The 19,451-nt window shown below is 36.3% G+C and overlaps 1 protein-coding gene across 2 annotated transcripts in view; it reads right to left on the reverse strand.

Annotated features, from left to right (window-relative positions):
- Positions 1–19,451, reverse strand: part of LOC115212155 (glycerol-3-phosphate phosphatase-like) — a 122,713-nt gene that overhangs the window by 25,469 nt on the left and 77,793 nt on the right. The window lies entirely within an intron of this gene.

A 19,451-nucleotide genomic window follows, 5' to 3' on the forward strand; every position in this document is an offset into this window, starting at 1 on the left:
GTGGTGTTGGGGTGGATTGGTGTTCTATGTTATTTTCTTTTCCTCGTATTCTCCTCTTCCTCTTATTCCCAGCTTCTTTCCATTTCTGTGAATTCTCTTCTTCTACTGTCTCCTTCTCCTCTGGTTTCTGCTTCTCTCTCTGTGGTTCGGAATCCATTTCTTTCACTGGGGGAGGGCAAAAGGCTCTTATGTGACCCCTCAGGCCACACTTGTAACAACGTGGGGCTCTGCCCTCCACCCACACTCTCATGATCACGTCTCCCAATCTGATGCTTTCCGCCAGGTCCACCAGTACTTCGTTCTCTGCCTGCACGTTCAGTTCCACTGTTACGCCTCTCCAGCCCTCGGTCTTAACCGAGGCATGGAGAATATCCACTTCCTCCTCGTGGCCGCTAATCACAGCCGCCACAATCCACTCGGCCTCAACGTTTGGTGGCACTCCCTCCACCCTTACTCGTGTAATCCTTCTATTTAGATATGTAGGCAAAAGAGTTACCTTCTCGGATTTCACCGCCTTCGCCGCCATCTTCCTTGCTGCATTCTCACTTTTAAACTGTACCACTACAGTACCATACTTTGATCCTCGAGTCAGAAAATTAATTTCCTCCTCCGTTCTTCTCAGCGCCTCCTCTATCCACTCCATGTTTACAACTTCTATCTTCTTCCTTTCGTTTGCGAACACCCTGTATATAATGGTCCTTTTATCATACCATTCTTTTCTCTTGGGTGTCGGTGCTAGTTCGACCTCACCGCTATCCTTTTTCATATATTTCTGGTAACTTGGCAGCTTGGCCAAGTCCACCCCTTTCTCTTCCGCCTTCTTGGTTACACCAGCATAGGTATAACCCAGCTTTCGATCCATCATTCTCACTGCCTGTTCCAGTTCCTCCTCAGACGTAGACAAGTCTGATAGGGAATCAAAGTCCATTTCCTTCTGTCTGACAGACCGAAAACGGCCGCCCGAACAGAAAAAGTGTAACTCGTAGAACCAGTGTAACGCGAAACCGCATCAACGACGTTCAAAATTTCCACAACAACAACAATACTTTTTGTTCTTTTTTCTTTTTTAACCGAATTTTACAGAGCGCAAAAAACCACGACCGACGGTGTGAAAATCTTCTTTTTTCTCTACATTGTATACTTTATAGACAATAGTCTTTTCTTTAATTTAATTTTTTATTATCCATCTGGACTATTCTATTTCTGCACTCCCGGACCCTAAGTAAGGCATGTGTAAAATTTGAATGAAATTGGTTGTGTAGTTCTCAAGTTTTAGGGAAACACACAGACACACATTCTCAGTTTTATATATATATCTAAAGATAGTATTTTCTTTAATTTAATTTTTTATTATTCATCTGGATTATTCTATTTCTGCACGCTAATTTTATTTTTAATTTATTCCCATTCATGTGAAACCACTTATTCAAGTTCAAGTCATTGATGCAATTTTATACCAATTGCTATTTTTTACTTTTGTTATGTTACGATTATATTATATTTTGGTTTGATTTTAATTATTACTTACTACATATAATTCAATTGTTATTATTATTTTTATTGTTAAAGTGAAAGTATCTGACATAAAATAGAGAAATGTTTTTGTTTCACTTTTAACACGTAATACTGAAATAGTGGAGAAGATATAATATTGCTATGGGCTCGCTCTAGGCAAGAAGTTGGACATTTTTTTGCCCATGACACTCCCTGGACCCTAAGTAAGGCATGTATAAAATTTGAATGACATTGGTTGAGTAGTTCTCAAGTTTTAGGGAAACACACAGACAGACAGACACACAGACACACATTCTCAGTTTTATATATATATAAGTACACTATACACACGTACAGATATGGATACATCCCTACACACATGGATACATCCCTCAGAGCACAAAGATTCACCCAACCAGACACATACAGAGATCACATCAACACTACCATCATGGAGCACATGCACACGCATACAGGTGCACCCACAGACACTCTCACACAGGCACACTTACACCCTCACACAATGCTCACAGACCCACCCCCATACACACGTGCCCCTTCACACTCACACATATACATTAACATGTGCTGAGTGGAAGTCTCTGGTGTGTACCGATATGTACATGTGTATATCTGTGTATGAATGTGTGTGTGTATAATTGTGTTAGTGTATAAGTGTATTTGTCTGCAGACTGTGAGACTGTGGGTGTCAATGTACATTTGGATTTGTATGTCCTGTGGTGTGGCTGTGATGGGGCGCGTGAATGAGGTTTTGATACTGTGTTTAACACATATTTTCTTAACCTTATATCTGACTTTATGTGTGTGTGTGTGTGTGTGTGCATGCGCATATGTTCCTTATGGATTTGAAAACTGAGTTGCTGATTTTGGCGCATGAGGTATCAAAAGATTCAGTAATCTTTTGGCTACCAAATAAAGTTTTATGCACAACAACTCTTTTTTACTACAAAAATAACCTCAAAAATGAGGTTGGGTTGCACAATTTTGAGGTCTTTAGTTAAGGGAGGCAACTCTACCTGAACAATCTATGTCTTAGATAGAGCATATGAGAAAATACTTAAAATACAGGAGTTTTACCAGAGAATAAAACTTTGAAGATATACCATCAACTTTATTAGTATTATTTCGTAGATAATCTTTTAATGTGAAGTATGTTTGTCTGTCTTTTGTTTAGCCCAGAGTTGCCTCTGATGTAGCAGACCCGTCACATAGTTTTTTTTCTTTCTGAAATACTCTAAATCTGTGTCTTTCTTTCAATGAAAGGGTGTGTTTTAAGAGAGATTTGGCAGCTATTTGAAGTAGCTCAAGTTACCACAGACACACCTCTGTGTATGTTTTGTTGTGGTGAAAAAAATACTTTTTTTTAGAATATTTTGCACAAAGATTTTTTAAAGAAATCTTTCTTACTGCTAACCATTCAACTTCAAATTACAATTGTTAATTGTTGGAAGTCAAGGATATTGAGATGTACATATAGTGCGATTGTATAGAGTGAAAGTTTAATATAAAGTTTTGAACTCATTATCTTGTGGTTAGTATTACATCACCTTAAATTTGAAGCCATTAAGTCCTTAAACATTATTTTACTGGGTTTAGTCTTTCGACTGTCGCCATGATGGGACGTCACCTTCAAAAATTTAATTGATCATATTGACCACAGTACGTATTTCAATCTGGTATTTATTTTATAGATCTCTACTTGATGAACTGCTAACTTTGAGACATATGGGACACAATACTCAATTTAACAACAAATGTAAAACACACATATATTAGGTGCAAGAAGGACTGCAGTTAAGGAGATTACTTCCCAACCACATGGCTCCATATTCAGTCCCTCTGCATGGTACCTTGGGCAAGTGTTTTCTACTATAGCCCTAGACCAATCACAGACTTGTGACTAAATCTTATAGATGGAAACTGCAGCATTGTTCATCAGAAAATGTCCAAAAAACATGTTTATAAAGAAGAGTTGTTTGTTTCATACTCCTTGTGTGCCAATTCTGTCCATAAGAAAGGAACAAATAATACAATGTGGCTGTAGGTCATAACACCCGGGCAATGCTAGGGTGCACTGCTAGTGTATATATATATATATATATATACAGGGGTTGGACAAAATAATGGAAACACCTAGCATTATAACGTTGAAATATCTATAAAACCATCAAAAGCTTGTTTATTTTCATGGTTTTTATTTATTTATTTATTATTAGTGTTGCTTAATATGTTTTGCTAAAATTGCTGTTTCTTTTCAGATATCATCAGAAAAAGTAATTAAAATTCATTAAAATGACAGATCTATTGGACTTTCAAAGAGGTCAAATTGATGGTGTTCATATGGCAGGCACTAGCATAACAAAAACAGCCAAAATGTTTGGTGTATCAAGAAGTACTGTCTCAAAAGTAATGTCAGCCTTTGAGAAAGTGGGAAAAACTGCCTTGTCGAAACAAAATTCCAGAAGAAAACCAAAACTTTCAGACAGGGACTGTCGGACTCTTATGCAAATTGTTAGATAGGATCGCTAAAGTACAGCTCAAATAATACTGTAGAGCTTAATGACCACCTCGAGAACCCAGTTTCCATGAAAACTGTTTGCAGAGAGCTGCACTAAACCGGATTTCACGGGAGAGCTGTAATCAGAAAAACTACTACTTTCAAAAACAAACATTGCTAGGCATTTAGAGTGGAATAAAAGCCCACAGATTTGGTCCCTAGAGCAGTGGAAGAATGATATTTTCTCAGACAACCCGTCCTTTACCTTATTTCCAACCACCAGCCAAGTATACATGTGGAGACAGCCAAAAGAAGCATTTGACACAAACTGCCTTCTTCTAACTGTTAAACATGGAGGAGGATCTGTGATGATCGGGGGGGGGGGGCTATATCTTGGAAATCCAACAGAATTAATAGTCAAGACTATTTAAGCATTTTATCAAATCCATCCTATGGTTGTGGAACTGTTTCCAAAGGGACATGCAATCTTTCAGGATGATAATGCGCCAATTCACACAGCTAAAGTTGTTACTGAATGGTACGAGGAACATTCTAGTGAAGTTGAACATCTTGTCTGGCCACCACAGTCCCCAGATCTCAATATTATTGAACATTTATGGTGCATTTTAGAAAAACAAGTAAGGGGTCGATATCCTTCACTATCATCATTACAAGAATTGGAAACTATTTTAGCTGAAGAATGGACAAAAATTCCTTTGAAAACAATTCAAACTTTGTACGAGTCCATACCTCATAGAATTCAAGCTGTAATTACTGCCAAAGGTAGTCCTACTCCATATTAAAATAAATTTGTTTGAAATTGTAAGGTGTTTCCTTTATTTTGTCCAACCCCTGTATATATGATTGTGTGTGTGTGTCTGTATTTTATATATACATACATATATATATATATCATCATCATCATCATCATTTAACATCCGCTTTCCATGCTGGCATGGGTTGGACAGTTTGACTGAGGAGTGGCATATCAGGAGGCTGATGTGTGTGTGTGTGTGTGTGTATACCAGTAATTATTAAAATATATAATGTAGAGCGACTCTACGTTATATATTTTAATAATTACTAGTATTTTTATATTTTTATGTAAGGAGTGGCTGTGTGCTAAGTAGCTTGTTTATCAACTACATGGTTCCGGGTTCAGTCCCACTGCATGGCACCTTGGGTAAGTGTCTTCTGCTATAGCCTCAGGCCAACCAAAGCCTTGTGAGTAGATTTGGTAGATGGAAACTGAAAGAAGCCCGTCGTATGTATGTATATATATATATGCGTGTGTGTGTTTGTGTGTCTGTGTTTGTCCCCCTAGCATTGCTTGACAACCCATGCTGGTGTGTTTATGTCCCCATTACTTAGCGGTTCAGCAAAAGAGACCGATAGAATAAGTACTGGGCTTACAAAAGAATAAGTCCCGGGGTAGAGTTGCTCGATTAAAGGCGGTGCTCCAGCATGGCCACAGTCAAATGACTGAAACAAGTAAAAGAGAGAAAGAGAGAGATATATGTAAAGCATAAGTTATACATGTATGTATATTGTTATAATGGTTTGTTTTTTTTAAATAAATAAATAGACATAATATAATGTCTAAAAGTTGATGAATACAACCTCTTGATCCCCTCCATTTTCTTATTGCTAAATAATTATATATATACTAGCAGAGATACCCGGCATTGCCCGGTTACATTCAATTGAAGAATTAGACTTTTCTGTTATATATATATGGATACACACACACACACATATATATATATATATGTATATTAATATAAATACATGAAAGTACATGAAGTTTGTTAAAAAAAGGGGATCATGTATATACCTTCTGGCTGTTGAGATTATAACACCTCGTAAACAATGTTCCTTGTTTTTCCTTGTGGGGCATATACAAAAAGGTTTCTTTTGGTTCCTACTCTTGAGCAGCCAACATAAAGTTGCCCATGCGAGAAGCAGGGCTCTTCCAAGAGAAGACCAGCTACAGAGAGAGTTTGACTCTGAGATTTGTTAATGGACATGGCAAAGCTGACACGAAAGGGGAATTGCAGTCTTCTGAATGTAAATGGAATTTCTGCTCCTGATGGAGTAAGAGGAATTCTTGGAATAAAGATGTCATCACCTTTTCCACATCCAGAAAGAATGATCGCCTCGATAACGTGTGACATCATTTTCTTTATCACCAGTCATGTTCCATTGCAAAGTCTTGGTGGTTCCAGATTGCGGAGTAGCATTACAGGAGTTCCGACTTTAAGTGCTAATATGTGTGGAGGTAGTCCAGGAGGCTCCAGTTAATTGAGAAATTCAGGAGGATAGTTCACAACTTCATTTATATCTGGAATTGTATCAACAGACTTGTAAGTGTGTATAGTGCCGAGAAGAGAATGCATTAGCTGTTGATTAATTTTGCTAACAGTGACGTTTTTTGGAGCTAATATTGCTCTTTCACACAGCCAATTGTGATTTTGGTAGTTTTGTGTGAAGTTGGGAAAGACTTTGTTTTTGATGTCATCTACAGAATTAACAACAGAGGAAAATGACCACACTTCCATTTGTCCTGCAGCATCGAGAGGCATCTTGCCTTCACCAAGTGTCAAAATGTCCTGTGCAAACTTTGTGGACATTTTGTCGCCATGTAGCTGAGCTCTCATGTTAGTGGTGAGACTGAGAATTGTAACATGATGCCACAGGGTAGAGGACTTTAGGCATGATTGGACTTCATCTGCTCTAGTGCCTTTCAGAATGACAGGAAGAGTTTACTTGAAATCACCTGACAACAGAGGCGTTATACCTCCCATTGGAGCCTGACAGTCTCGGATGTCTTTCAGGGCTCTATCTAATGCTTCTAAAGCTCCCTTGTGAGTCATAGTGCACTCATCCCAGACAATTAGATGACACATTTTAAGTACTTGTCCCTGATCTGAACTTTTGTTGATGTTGCATGAAGGCATTTCGGATGCTGCTAAATTGAGAGGGAGTTTAAAAGTTGAGTGTGCTGTCCTGCCACCGGGTAACAAAGTAGCTGCAATGCCAGAGAAGGCTACAGCTACTGCAATGTCATGATGCTGCCTAACTTCTGCAAGGAGAAGCTTTGTAATAAATGTTTTTCCTGTCCGTCCAGGAGCACCGAGGAAGCAGATTTGTCCCTCGCGTTGGCGTACACTGTTAAGAATAGTTCTGTAGGCCTGCAGCTGGTCCGGAAGTAATTTAGGCTCATTTTCAACAATGTACTTTGAAAGCGCTTGAGTGTCGTAGGTTATTTCATGAATGACAGCAGTGGGAAGGCTATTTGATCCTGACCTGAATGCTTGTGGCAGGCCATACGTCGACAATTCATTTCCACCCAGTTTAGCAATTCTGTCTTCAATGTCAATGAGTGTTTTGTTATAGATTTCATTGCTGATACCCTCCATGTCAGGATAGAGCAGTTGAGCTTGGCGCTGAAAGTCTTCAGCCAGGTTGTCTCTATATTTGAGCCATAGAGTGGCTGGATCACACAGTTCACATGCCTGTAGTAATACTGCAAATAGTGCCCTGAGACTTTTAGGTGATTGTGATAAAGCAGCCTCTCCTAAAGTTGCATCCCATTGTGCACCATCTTCTAACAGACCTTGTCGATAGCAGGTTTCTCTGTATGTTGTGCAGACATGTCCATGAACGGTTTTTAGGGCCGGGAAAGACGTTGGCCCTCTGACCTCATACAGTAGTAGACGCAGGTAGAAGCACTCTTGTTTAGTGGGATGTACTGTGTATACTCGCCCAAGGCAAGTGTGAAACTTAATGCCAGGGTATCCATGAACATTTTGACCTGCTTTCCGTGGGGCCCATTTTTTTCCATTCCAAGTGTAGTACGATGGAATCTGTGGATACAGCAAGGTTTGAGCAAATGGATCCACTTGACAAAGCTTGAAGAATGCAGTGAGTGTGCTATCCCTTGGTTCCTCTGCCAACAGAGAAGCATTAGCATCAGTGAAGTACACTCTTTGACCATTTTCCAGGTGCACTGCAAACTGTTGAATGGCAGGGTGTCGTTGGTGAATTGGAAAGCCAAAGATGCGCTAGAAAGCCTCCTTGCTACATATGTACCGTCCCACCTGATAATGCATCACCTCATCCTGGCAGTATTCTTGTTGAAGTCCAAACATTGCAGCGTCAGAACCCTTGTTTACATATTTGAAAACGTACTTGATGGATTTAACGGAGCTGCAAAACTCAACGTTGATGTGAGCATTGAAAGTCTTTGACAGGAGTGGGCAGTATGGAACAATCCATCTATTATCAATATCGTGCTGTCCGATAGTTGCTGTGAAACCTCCGTCTTCTGGTTTTCTGCGTCTGTATGATGATTACCCATCAGCACCTGTCTGAGTTTCTTGTAGGAACCTCCTTGGAAATCTTTTTGAACATATGCTGTCTTTCAAGCATGGTGAGTTTATGTTGAATCCACGCCCACATGGACCATGTACCATGTTTGCTTTAACTATTTCGTATAGTTCTTTGTCTAAAGCTGGATCAGGAAGCTCTGCAGAGATTATCTTGTTGATGTCATTGGAATTGATCTTCACTGAGAGCCAAAGCAGGATATGAGCATGTGGAAGGCCCCTTTTTTGCCACTCGATTGTGTACATGTCACATTGTATGGGCCCAAAGATTTGCCCTTTTTGTATGAGCTCCATGAGAGAAATTAACTTCAGATGGAAAACTCGGACGAGGAGGTCATATCTGTCTTTAGGCTTTTGACTGAAGAAGAGTTCGGCCTGAATCTCCTTCCACTTGGGATTGCATGTGGAAGTTATGAATAGGTCAGGCCTGTTGTAATGGCGAACAAAGGTCATTGCATCCTGTGTTCTTTCATGCATGTATCGGGGACTTCCAGTGAATGTAGAAGGCAAGATGCAAAGTCTTCCTATGTTTGTTGGAGCAGCATCATTGTTGATGGCATCTCGGAGATGGATGTAGCTGTCAGATCGCAATTTTTTTTATGTAACCTGATGAAACACAATCTCTCTGAGACTGGTGGAGGTGATTACAGCAGTTGTTTCGGGTCATAAATTTGTATGAGTAGAAGTCCATGCAGGATATTGGCTTGTTGAGATGTTCATTAAGATTTTGAGGATGTTGCTGTAGTAGACCAATGTGGTAGTATCCTCACCGTTAATAAACAGAAGTGAGTATTGGAGTGAATCGTATGATCTGTGTGTTTCACTAATTTGTTGGAGGGTGGTGTCACATCGCCTGAGAACAATGTCTCTAGGATTGTGCTGTTCACCGTGAAGGAGTACAGCTATTTCATTGCATGTGGGTGCATTGTAACGGCCTGCATGTTCCTTAGATGGTCTTTTCGGGGCATCAATGATAACATTAAAATTTGATGAATCTTCTGTTTCCAAGGTATACTTGAAGCTGCGTATGTACCTGTTTTTCTGGTGCAAAAGGTCTTGCAGTTGCATTATCAAGTGAAAGTTAGTACCTGTGGAAATGGAATTTCGTCGGGTGGCTTGTTCATGTAAATTACCTACAAAGTACAGTTGAAGGAATTGAGGATCTTGATTTTCAGCAGGTTCAAGTGATCGTATCCTATGGTAAACCTGTCCCTGCACTTTGAAAGTTAGCATAAACCCGCCTTCTTGAACAAGATTAGCGCCGAAAGATGTCATTTGGAATGCACAATTGTACTTCTGGATGTTATTCAGGAAATGTTTTGACTCTGTAGTTGATAAGGTAGCATGTGGTAAATATCTGTTACCATCATCCATTGTCCCATAGTGAGAAGTAAGTTTTATTTCCCTGTGTTGGGAATGAAATGAGAATGAGATGTAAGAGGACAATGTTTTTGAGATTCCGGTTCGAATGTAAGGCAGGTTTGAAAGTGTTCCCAACAGTTATTAGCTGTAGTGGGAGAGTGTTTATGCCGAATATGTACGTATGCATGTATATATATGTATGTATGCCTGTATATATGTACAAAATCCACTGAGAAGGCTTTTGTTGGTCTGAGGCTACAGCAGAAGACACATACCAAGTCACCACACAGTGCAACTGAACCCAGGACCATGTGCATGGAATGTAGTTTGTTACCACACAGTCACACCTGCCCCTATGTATGTATGTGTGTGTGTGTGCATATGTGTGTATGGGTAGATATATTATGCATGTATATATGTGTGTATATATATGTGTACATATTACATGTACATCTATATATATACATCTACACATAAAATACAAAATACAAAGTTATATCTTGATATCGCTAGTGATAACAATACTCAAAATATATAACAGACTGGAATTGTAGGTTCATCTCTTGCAATTTCAATCAATTGGATCTTGTCCTCCCTCTTGTATAGAAGTGTACGGCTGCAGTGAAATTCATTTTTGGACTTTCTTCTATCGAAGGCATTTTAACAAAAATACTTCCGTAAAGACGGTGAAAATATTGTCAATTTCCCCAAACAGGGACACAATTCAATTTTTAAACAATAACCAAAGCCCCTTCTCCGAAAGGGGGAGGGTTACGGATTACAATTATTTAACAAATGCAACACAACAACGTTTCCCTGATGAGGAACCAACAAACATGATTACAATAGTCAAACAGTAATAATAATAACAACAAACCTTTTTAATTTATCCCCATTTATGTGAAACCACTTATTCAAGTTCATTGATGCAATTTTATACGAATTGCTAATACACACACACACACACACATAATAATGGTGAAAAATTGAAAATTAATTTGATTAATATGAATTGAAAACCAGTGGTGTAGCATATAAGACCATAGCGGATCTTCTTCTAGCAAAATGGATGACCACTGTTAATGGTCCATTCCTGTTATGTAATACTTTCACTTTAATAGTTTCAGTATTAAAGTGAAAGTGTCTGCATTACAATACAGAGATGTTTTTGTTTCACTTTTACCACATAATACTAAAATAGTGGAGAAGATATGATATTGCTGTGGGGTCACCCCAGGGAAAAAGTTAAAAAGTTAAAAGTAAAAATTTTTGCCGATGACACGCCCCAGACCTTAAGTAAGGCATGTGTAAAATCTGAATGAAATTGGTTGTGTAGTTCTCAAGTTTTAGGGAAACACACAGACAGACAGACACACATTCTCAGTTTTATATATATAGAGATATCTCTTATGATAAAAGGCAGATTTTCTCTGCCTCTGACATAGTTTGTTTTTAATACAATTGTACGATATAGAATTTCTTCAATTGGAATTTACCTATGATTTTTCGAAGTACATTCGATTGGGTCATGGCATATCAATTTTTTTTCAATTTGACCCCCAATTAAGCAAAAATTTGAGAAAACTAAATATTTTACGATTTGCCTCTCATATCAACTGCTTCACTCCTTCTATTACCACACTTTCTCCTACTTTCTCTTTGCAAGTGTACCTTAAACCACTACTCAAAAAAAATACACAGGAAACAGAAACAAATAAATACATAATGATTTACTCCTCACACAATTTCTTCAATTGAAATTTACCTATGATTTTTCGAAGTACATTCCATTGGGTCATGGCATTGAAATTTCTTTCAATTTGACCCCCAATTAAGCAAAAATTTGAGAAAACTCAATATTTTACGATTGGTTTTTAATTTACTTTCTGTCGCTAAGTTTTTGTAGTATTAATTTGCGAGCATACTTCAGTTGTCAATTGTTGAAAGAAACAAATTGTAAGCTAAGAAGGTGTGTGTGTGTGTGCGTGTGAGTGTTTGTGTGTGTGTGTGCGTGTGTGTGTGTGTGAGTGTGTGTGTGTGTGTGTGTGTGTGTAGGAAGTGAAGGATAAAAATATGGCAAGAAGTGGACAGATGTACGTATATACATACATACATCCATACATACATGTGTGTGTGTGTGTGTATGTATGTGTATTAATGTGTGTGTGTTATCTCTCTCTATATAAAGCTGAAGTTGTCTGTGTGCGCTAGGTTTGGTAGCCTTCAACTAACACTATCTCCTCCGAGACCCTGTGGTGCAAGTTGACCAAAATTGAGAGTATGATAGAAGAAGGGTTGCTCTTCCTTCCGTACAAGATAAAATTCAAATCCGACCATGTTAACACCAAAAATTATTTACAACAAAAAGATGCTTTTTTCTATGAAAATCCATATTTTTTACGATTTTTTCACTGCTGTGTCGCCACTTTTCGGTGTATTTCAACCAGAAAAATGTTCACTTGAAGAGAATAACAAGCTACATAATGCAAAATTTTTACTTTTCAAAAATTCCAATTCCAGTGGATTTTGTACAAACCCCAGCAACGTCAGGGCAGCGTGATACTGCTAGTATATATATAATTGCTATATGAATGTATAGTGAACTCAAAAATCATTCTTTGGAAAACATCTAGAATTTCAATTAAATAAAGGTGACTACATCCATATAAGTACTTTTTAATGAATACAAAAGAACAAGACCTGAAACTGCAATTATAAATTTTACTGAAGAAGCTCAAAAACAACATCTGGTTTTTCAATTAAAACCTTGACCAATTCAAATATAAAAATTCTTTTCCCTTCCCCACTTTACAAGGCAACTAAGTACTAGACAAACAAGTCTGACCATACCAATACAAAAGTCACACCTCTTTGCCTCCCACTTCTTCTCAATAAAGGTTTTTCTTTTTTCTTCTCCCTTGCTTTGCAAACCCCACAAAATTTTTTACATCTAAAAAGGCCAAGAAAGGAACAGAAACTTTCTTGGAACTAATGTGAACAACCCCCTTACTAATTATGAGTGCACCGTACCTGCTAGGGATAATATTAATGTAATAGATGATACTACTACTACCAATACTAGTACTAGTGATAGGAATATAGCCAATAATGTGAAATTAACTCATTCGTTGATTTTGGGTTTGGATGATGATAACAATTGTAACACTTATAATGTGAATGGTGGTACAGGGGTGGGGACCAATCTTAGATTACCTCATTCTGTTAATCTTTGTAATTTCAGAAACAGAAATAAATGTGTGTTTGGTAATCAATGCCTCAGGAAGGAGGTAGTTTACCAATGCACTGTAGATACACAATTGAGTAGTAGGGTGTACATAGGGGCAACTATGAATAGCATAAAACAGAGATTGAATTATCACAGATATACTTTTAGAAATAAAAATAGAATGTACTCTACAGGGCTAAGTGCATACATCTGGGAACTTAAAAGTAAGAACTTAGATTTTAGATTAAACTGGAAAATACTAACTTCAGCACCTGTGTATAATGGAAAAAATAAAAAATGCTCTCTATGTATTAATGAAATTTTTTTCATTATTAAAGCGGGTAGGCAAATTATTAACAACATAAATGAAAAAAACTTTTTTTGCATTCATAGACTACCGTTCACCTTTTCTAGATTCAAATAGAACTTAGCACTTCTACTATTAATAATTTTTTAACTCCCTTCTATAACTAACTATACCAGTGGTCTTCTATAATTCTAAAGTATGTAACTTATAAATTTATAATTTTATAATTTTATAGCTACATTTGTATAATAATAATAGATGTGTCTAGTATTAATTGTTACTTGTTTTTTATATGTGGGTTTTTGTCTTGTTTTTAAAGGAAATGCAATATGACATGAAATAACATATTCATTTTGGTATTTGCCTTGTAATATGTGATTTTTGAAGTTTTCTAATATTGCATAGTGTATATGTATATCTTGGTTAGATACCTAGCTCTAGATAATGTAATGCTATTGTGTAATATGTAATATATGAGAGCCTTTTGTGAGTTTGGTTTGTTTAGGTTGAGAATCTAGGTTTTTTGTATGTGTTTATTTGGCAGGTTTATATTGTATATTTGGTCTTTCTTTGTACTCACCTTAATTTGTATCTTATGCTTTTTACTAATAAACCTTTTCATTTACAAACATTTGGCTTTATAAATATTACCAGCCTTATATATTTAGTTTATATTTAGTTTATATCTATAGTCTTCTGGATCTGTACTTTAAATTATCCTTCCATACATGTTTACTTTCATCAATATAATATATATATTCACTTTATTTTTTATTTTATTGTAATGGTATCTATCTCTGCATTTAGTCTTCTAATTATTTATTTATTTGCTTATTTAAGTGTAGATTTAAACATACATATCAAGTCATCTAATTTGTTATCTATTTATTTTTTACTTATTTACTTATACAAGTGTAGTTTTATACATACATATCTATCATTTATTTTAATTTTAATAATATATGAATACATATATACTGGTTTGTACTTATAATATGTGTGTAACCGTAATTATTTCTTCTTATTTATTTTATCACATTTTAACTTAAGTATTTACAATATATAAATTTTTAAAAATTTCTGTGATGTTCTTATATACGATTGCATTAGTACTTCCCCATGTTGATATTATTTAATGCCTAATCTGGTATATTATGGCATTGAATTTATTAAGTAAAAAAGAGATATATTTATAATATATAAATTGATATATATTTTATAACTTAGCGTACTTGGAATCATAACAAACTTACGGTAAATCTAATAACCGGTATGTTTACTATGCAACAAACCGGTGTTATAAATTTTAAGTTACCCAGTGAAATAGTATCTGACATCGTAACATACTGATATTTAAAAATATATATATCTTTAAAATAAATATTTTATGGAAATGCATGAGTGGATCTTTTTTGTTATTTGAGGCATAGTTATAATTTTGAAAGACTAAATGGCAGCATAGTTGCTCCCCTATTTGTTTATCTATGTGCTAGTTGTTGCTTGTGGTTATGTATGTGTATAAGTGTATGTGTATACATATAATTATGTATGTATGTGCGATTGATCTGTGGATGCGCGTGTGAATATTTGCGTTCCTTGACTAACTAACCGTAAAATTTCTTTTGTGATTTAAATTTCAAACTACTAACCAATAGAATTAATCTGAAGAATCATTACCTAGTGGTCAGAATTTATAAACTCATAGTTATTTCGATCTTGAAAGGATGGACTTGGTGCAAACATAACTGTATCTATTATTATTATTATTATTATTATTATTATTATTATTATTATTAATAGTAATCTTTATTGACTTTTATAGCTTTATAATTTTATGAACTGAACCATGGTTTTAATTATTATTTTTCATCTCCCTATGTGTTAGTTTTTTTTAAAACTATTAGCCAAATATGTATAATAACTGTGCTTATTAATATTAATATATACACTGATATATATTTTGTTTTATTTTGTTTTGTTTACCTTGCATTATTGTACCAATGAGTATTATATTATATAAGTGTAGAATTATGAAGTTTATGCATAAGTTTTTATATTTTACATTTTTATATTTTTATATTTATATGTATATGGAAAAATAATTTTTTCACAATTATAACAAATTTAATTCTCTGAAGAGGCCATGGGGCATCCTTGTTAATGCCTCATTTATACCTGCCTTTATGGCTTATAGGTTAAATGAGGTATGACTGCCCTTGCTGCCGAAACAGCTGTCAGATATGATTTAATTACATATTATATTTGAAATTTTATACTTATATCTCTTTGTCTATTTACATTTACTGTATATTTTGTATAATGCCTTTACTGATATGTAATGGTGTAATAAAGTATTGATTGGGTATCATCTGATAGTTGATGTTTTATTGATTTAAGTATGTTTCTCCATTTTCTAATTTTGTAGTATATATATATATATATATATATATATATATATATAATATGGATATATACATGGATATAAATATATATATATATATATATATATATGGATATATATATTATATATATATATGGATATATACATGGATATAAATATATATATATATATATATATATATATATATATATATGGATATTATATAATATATATATAATGGATATATATATATATATGGATATACATATATGATATATATATATATATGGATATATATATATATATATCTAATAATATTTTATATATATATATATATATACATATATATATATAATATATGGATATATACATGGATATAAATATATATATATATATATATATATATCTATATATATATATATATAATGGATATATATATATATATATATATATATATATATATATATAGGATATATATATATATATGGATATATATATATATATGGATATATATATATATATGGTATACATATATGGATATATAATATATATATATATAATATATATATATATATATATATATAAAAATTAAATAACAGTAGAAATTGATATTAATCAATTAAAACCAGTGGCCTACCATATTTTAAAAAATCCGAAAATTAAAAATTTTTTTACATACAAAATTTAGAGCACTGAGCACTAAAAGTGGACAGCCTGTATACTAGATATAGAAGTCAAATTTGCCATTTTCCACGAAGAGTGTGCTCTCAAGAAACAATTCAGCAATGGTTTTTGCTGAATATTTTCTTGAGAACACATTCTTCATCGGAAAATGGCGATTTTGACATCTATATCTAGCATGCAGGCTGTCCACTTTTAGTGCTCAGTTCTCTAAATTTGTATATGTATATATATCCATATATATATCCATATATCTATATACATACATATATATATAATATATATATATATATATATATATATATATATATATATATATATATATATATCCCTGGTCCCTGTGCTGATGGCACATAAAAAGTACCCACTACACTCACTCGGTAGCTGGCGTTAGGAAGAGCATGCAGATCAGAGTGTAGCCTGGTGCAGCCTCCTGGCTTCCCAGAACCCGGTTGAACCCTTCAACCCATGCTAGCATGGAAAATAGGTGTTAAACGATGATGATGATGGATATATGGATATATATATACATATATATATATATATCCTTAATCCTTAAATCCTTAAAAATGTTTTAGCCCGAAGGCCGCGGCCATGCTGGGGCACCACCGCTGAATGAGCTACACTAATTTGTGAATCCACCTCTGATACGTGGCACTTGATCAACAAGGGAGTTCGATGCTGCTGCCCGCATCCGCGTCTCCTGTCGTGAGGTAGGCTCATCTGGGACTCCCAACAAGAAGAGATCCAGTTTAGTTTTAAAGAAACCCACATCCACACCATGTAAGTCTCTCAGGCATTTAGGGAGGATGTTAAAGAGCTGTGGTCCTCTGAAACCCAAGCTGTTGCAGTATCTGGACCTGTATTTTGATGGTGATGTTGGAATCCTTGGCACCATGCAGTGGCGCCCCGTTCTGCGGTTGGAGTAACTTTGAATGCCAAAGTTTGGGACAAGACACTCCAGGATTTTCCAGATGTATATGACCGCATATCTCTCCCGCCTCCGCTCTAGGGAGAAGAGGTTTAATACCTTCAGTCTTTCCCAGTAGCTGATGTTTTGCATTGAGACGATTTTCTTTGTGTAGCTTCTCTGAATTGCTTCGAGTTCTGCTGTTAGTTTTATATTGTGTGGTGACCAAAGTTGGGAGCAGTAGTCCAAGCGGCTGAGGACGAATGTTTTCCATAGGACCATCAGTGTCTCCTTCTCTCTTGTTCTGAAAGTTAGGAGAATCCATCCAGCTAGCCGTCTGCATTTTATCACCAGATTAGCAATATGCACTTGGAAAGATGCATCATTGCTGATGTCAATGCCCAGGTCACGCACTGATTTTGACTCAGGGATTGCAATTCTTCCTGGGCCAGTGTATCCAGTCTTCACGTCATGTACCTTTGTGTGCCAGTAGCGCAGGGCCTGGAACTTACCTGCATTAAACTGCATGTTGTTGTCCTCAGCCCACCTGTATATTGTGTCCAGCTCATGTTGCAGATGCGCAATATTTTCAGGGTTTTGTATTGCGTGGGAGACTTTTGTGTCATCTGCATAGCTAGCAAGGGTGGTCATCGTAGCAACTGAAGGTATGTCTGAAAGGGCCACTATGAACATCAGTGGCCCCAAGACAGTGCCCTGTGGGACACCGCTTGTTATTTGCGTTTCCTTGGAGGTGGCTCCATTGCTCACAACTGCCTGTTTTCTGTCTTTTAGGAAGTTGTGCAACCACTCTCCAAGTTTCCCGCCTATGCCGAGACCACGCAGTTTGTGACAGATCATACCATGGTCGACTTTATCAAAGGCTTTTGCAAAGTCGAGATATATTACATCCACATTTGAGCCATTTAGTAGCTGTTTCAACACTCAGTCATAGTGTTGCAGGAGCTGTGTTAGGCAGCCTCTACCTGGTCGAAATCCATGCTGGGTGTCAGACAGCAAGTCATTTTCTTCAAGGAACATGATTAGTTTCTTACGGACTATTCGTTCCATGACTTTGCTGATGTGTGAGGTCAGAGAGATAGGCCTATAATTTTTAGCATCTGCTCTGCTACCTCCCTTATGGATAGGGCATATTACCCCCTCTTTCAATTTGACTGGGAGCTTACCACTTGCAAGAAAGCTCTGAAAAAGAAGCTGTAGCGGTTTTGCAAGGGCTCGTTTGCACGATTTGAGAAGGATCGTTGGGAATCCATCAGGTCCAGCAGCTGAGTTTGTGACAATCTCATCAATGGCTAGTGTGATATCATCATCTTCGATGTTGATGTACTCAATTTTTGTCTCTTTGGCCACAGGTAAAGTGGCAAAGAATTCTTCTGGGTTGTTTACTTGCCTGTGTCCTAGAGGTGTAGTGAACACACTTTGGAACTGTTCGTTCAGTATTTCACTTATCTCGTGGGATTTCCTGTGAGAGAGCCATCTTTTTGAAGAGAGGTCCTATTCTCTGGTGCACTGTGGCTGTCTCTTTGGCAAACTAAAGAAAGCTTTAGGGTTTGATTTTATATTTTCTATTACCCAAGCTTCTTTATCTGCTCTCTCCTTTTCATGGGACTGATGTAGACTTTTCTCAGTTTCCATTAGCTTTCGTTCGAGCCGAGACTTCTCACCACTTTTGGTGTGCTTGCTCAGGCGGTTTGCAATCCTTGTCTGTCGTCTCATAAGAATACTCCTTTCTCTAGGGATCCTGTTTTTGTTCTTGTGTGTGCTGGCCCTGCACACTGGGACATATTTGTCAAATGTGGCTTGTATTATGGACATGAAGTGTTTGTGTTTCATGTTTATGTCCGGTGTGGAGAGACATTCAGGCCAATCCTGTTTGAGGATCTCTTTCTCAATCAACTTCCAGTTGGCTTTATGAAAGTTTAAGTTGGAGAGATGGTGGGTGCTTCGTATAGGCTGTGTGTCTACGGGGGCTTTTGTTCCATACATAGACAGCTCTATTATGTTGTGATCCGAGATCATTGTCGGCATCACATTAACATTATGGATAATATCCATATTGTTTGTGAAGCAGAGATCCAGTATATTATCTGCCCTTGTTGGTTGCAGAACTGCCCTTGTTGGTTATCCATGAAAGAGGCATTTGTGAGATGGAGCAGGGACTCCACCT

Source organism: Octopus sinensis, linkage group LG5, assembly GCF_006345805.1.
Source record: "Octopus sinensis linkage group LG5, ASM634580v1, whole genome shotgun sequence".
Classification (NCBI taxonomy): domain Eukaryota; kingdom Metazoa; phylum Mollusca; class Cephalopoda; order Octopoda; family Octopodidae; genus Octopus; species Octopus sinensis.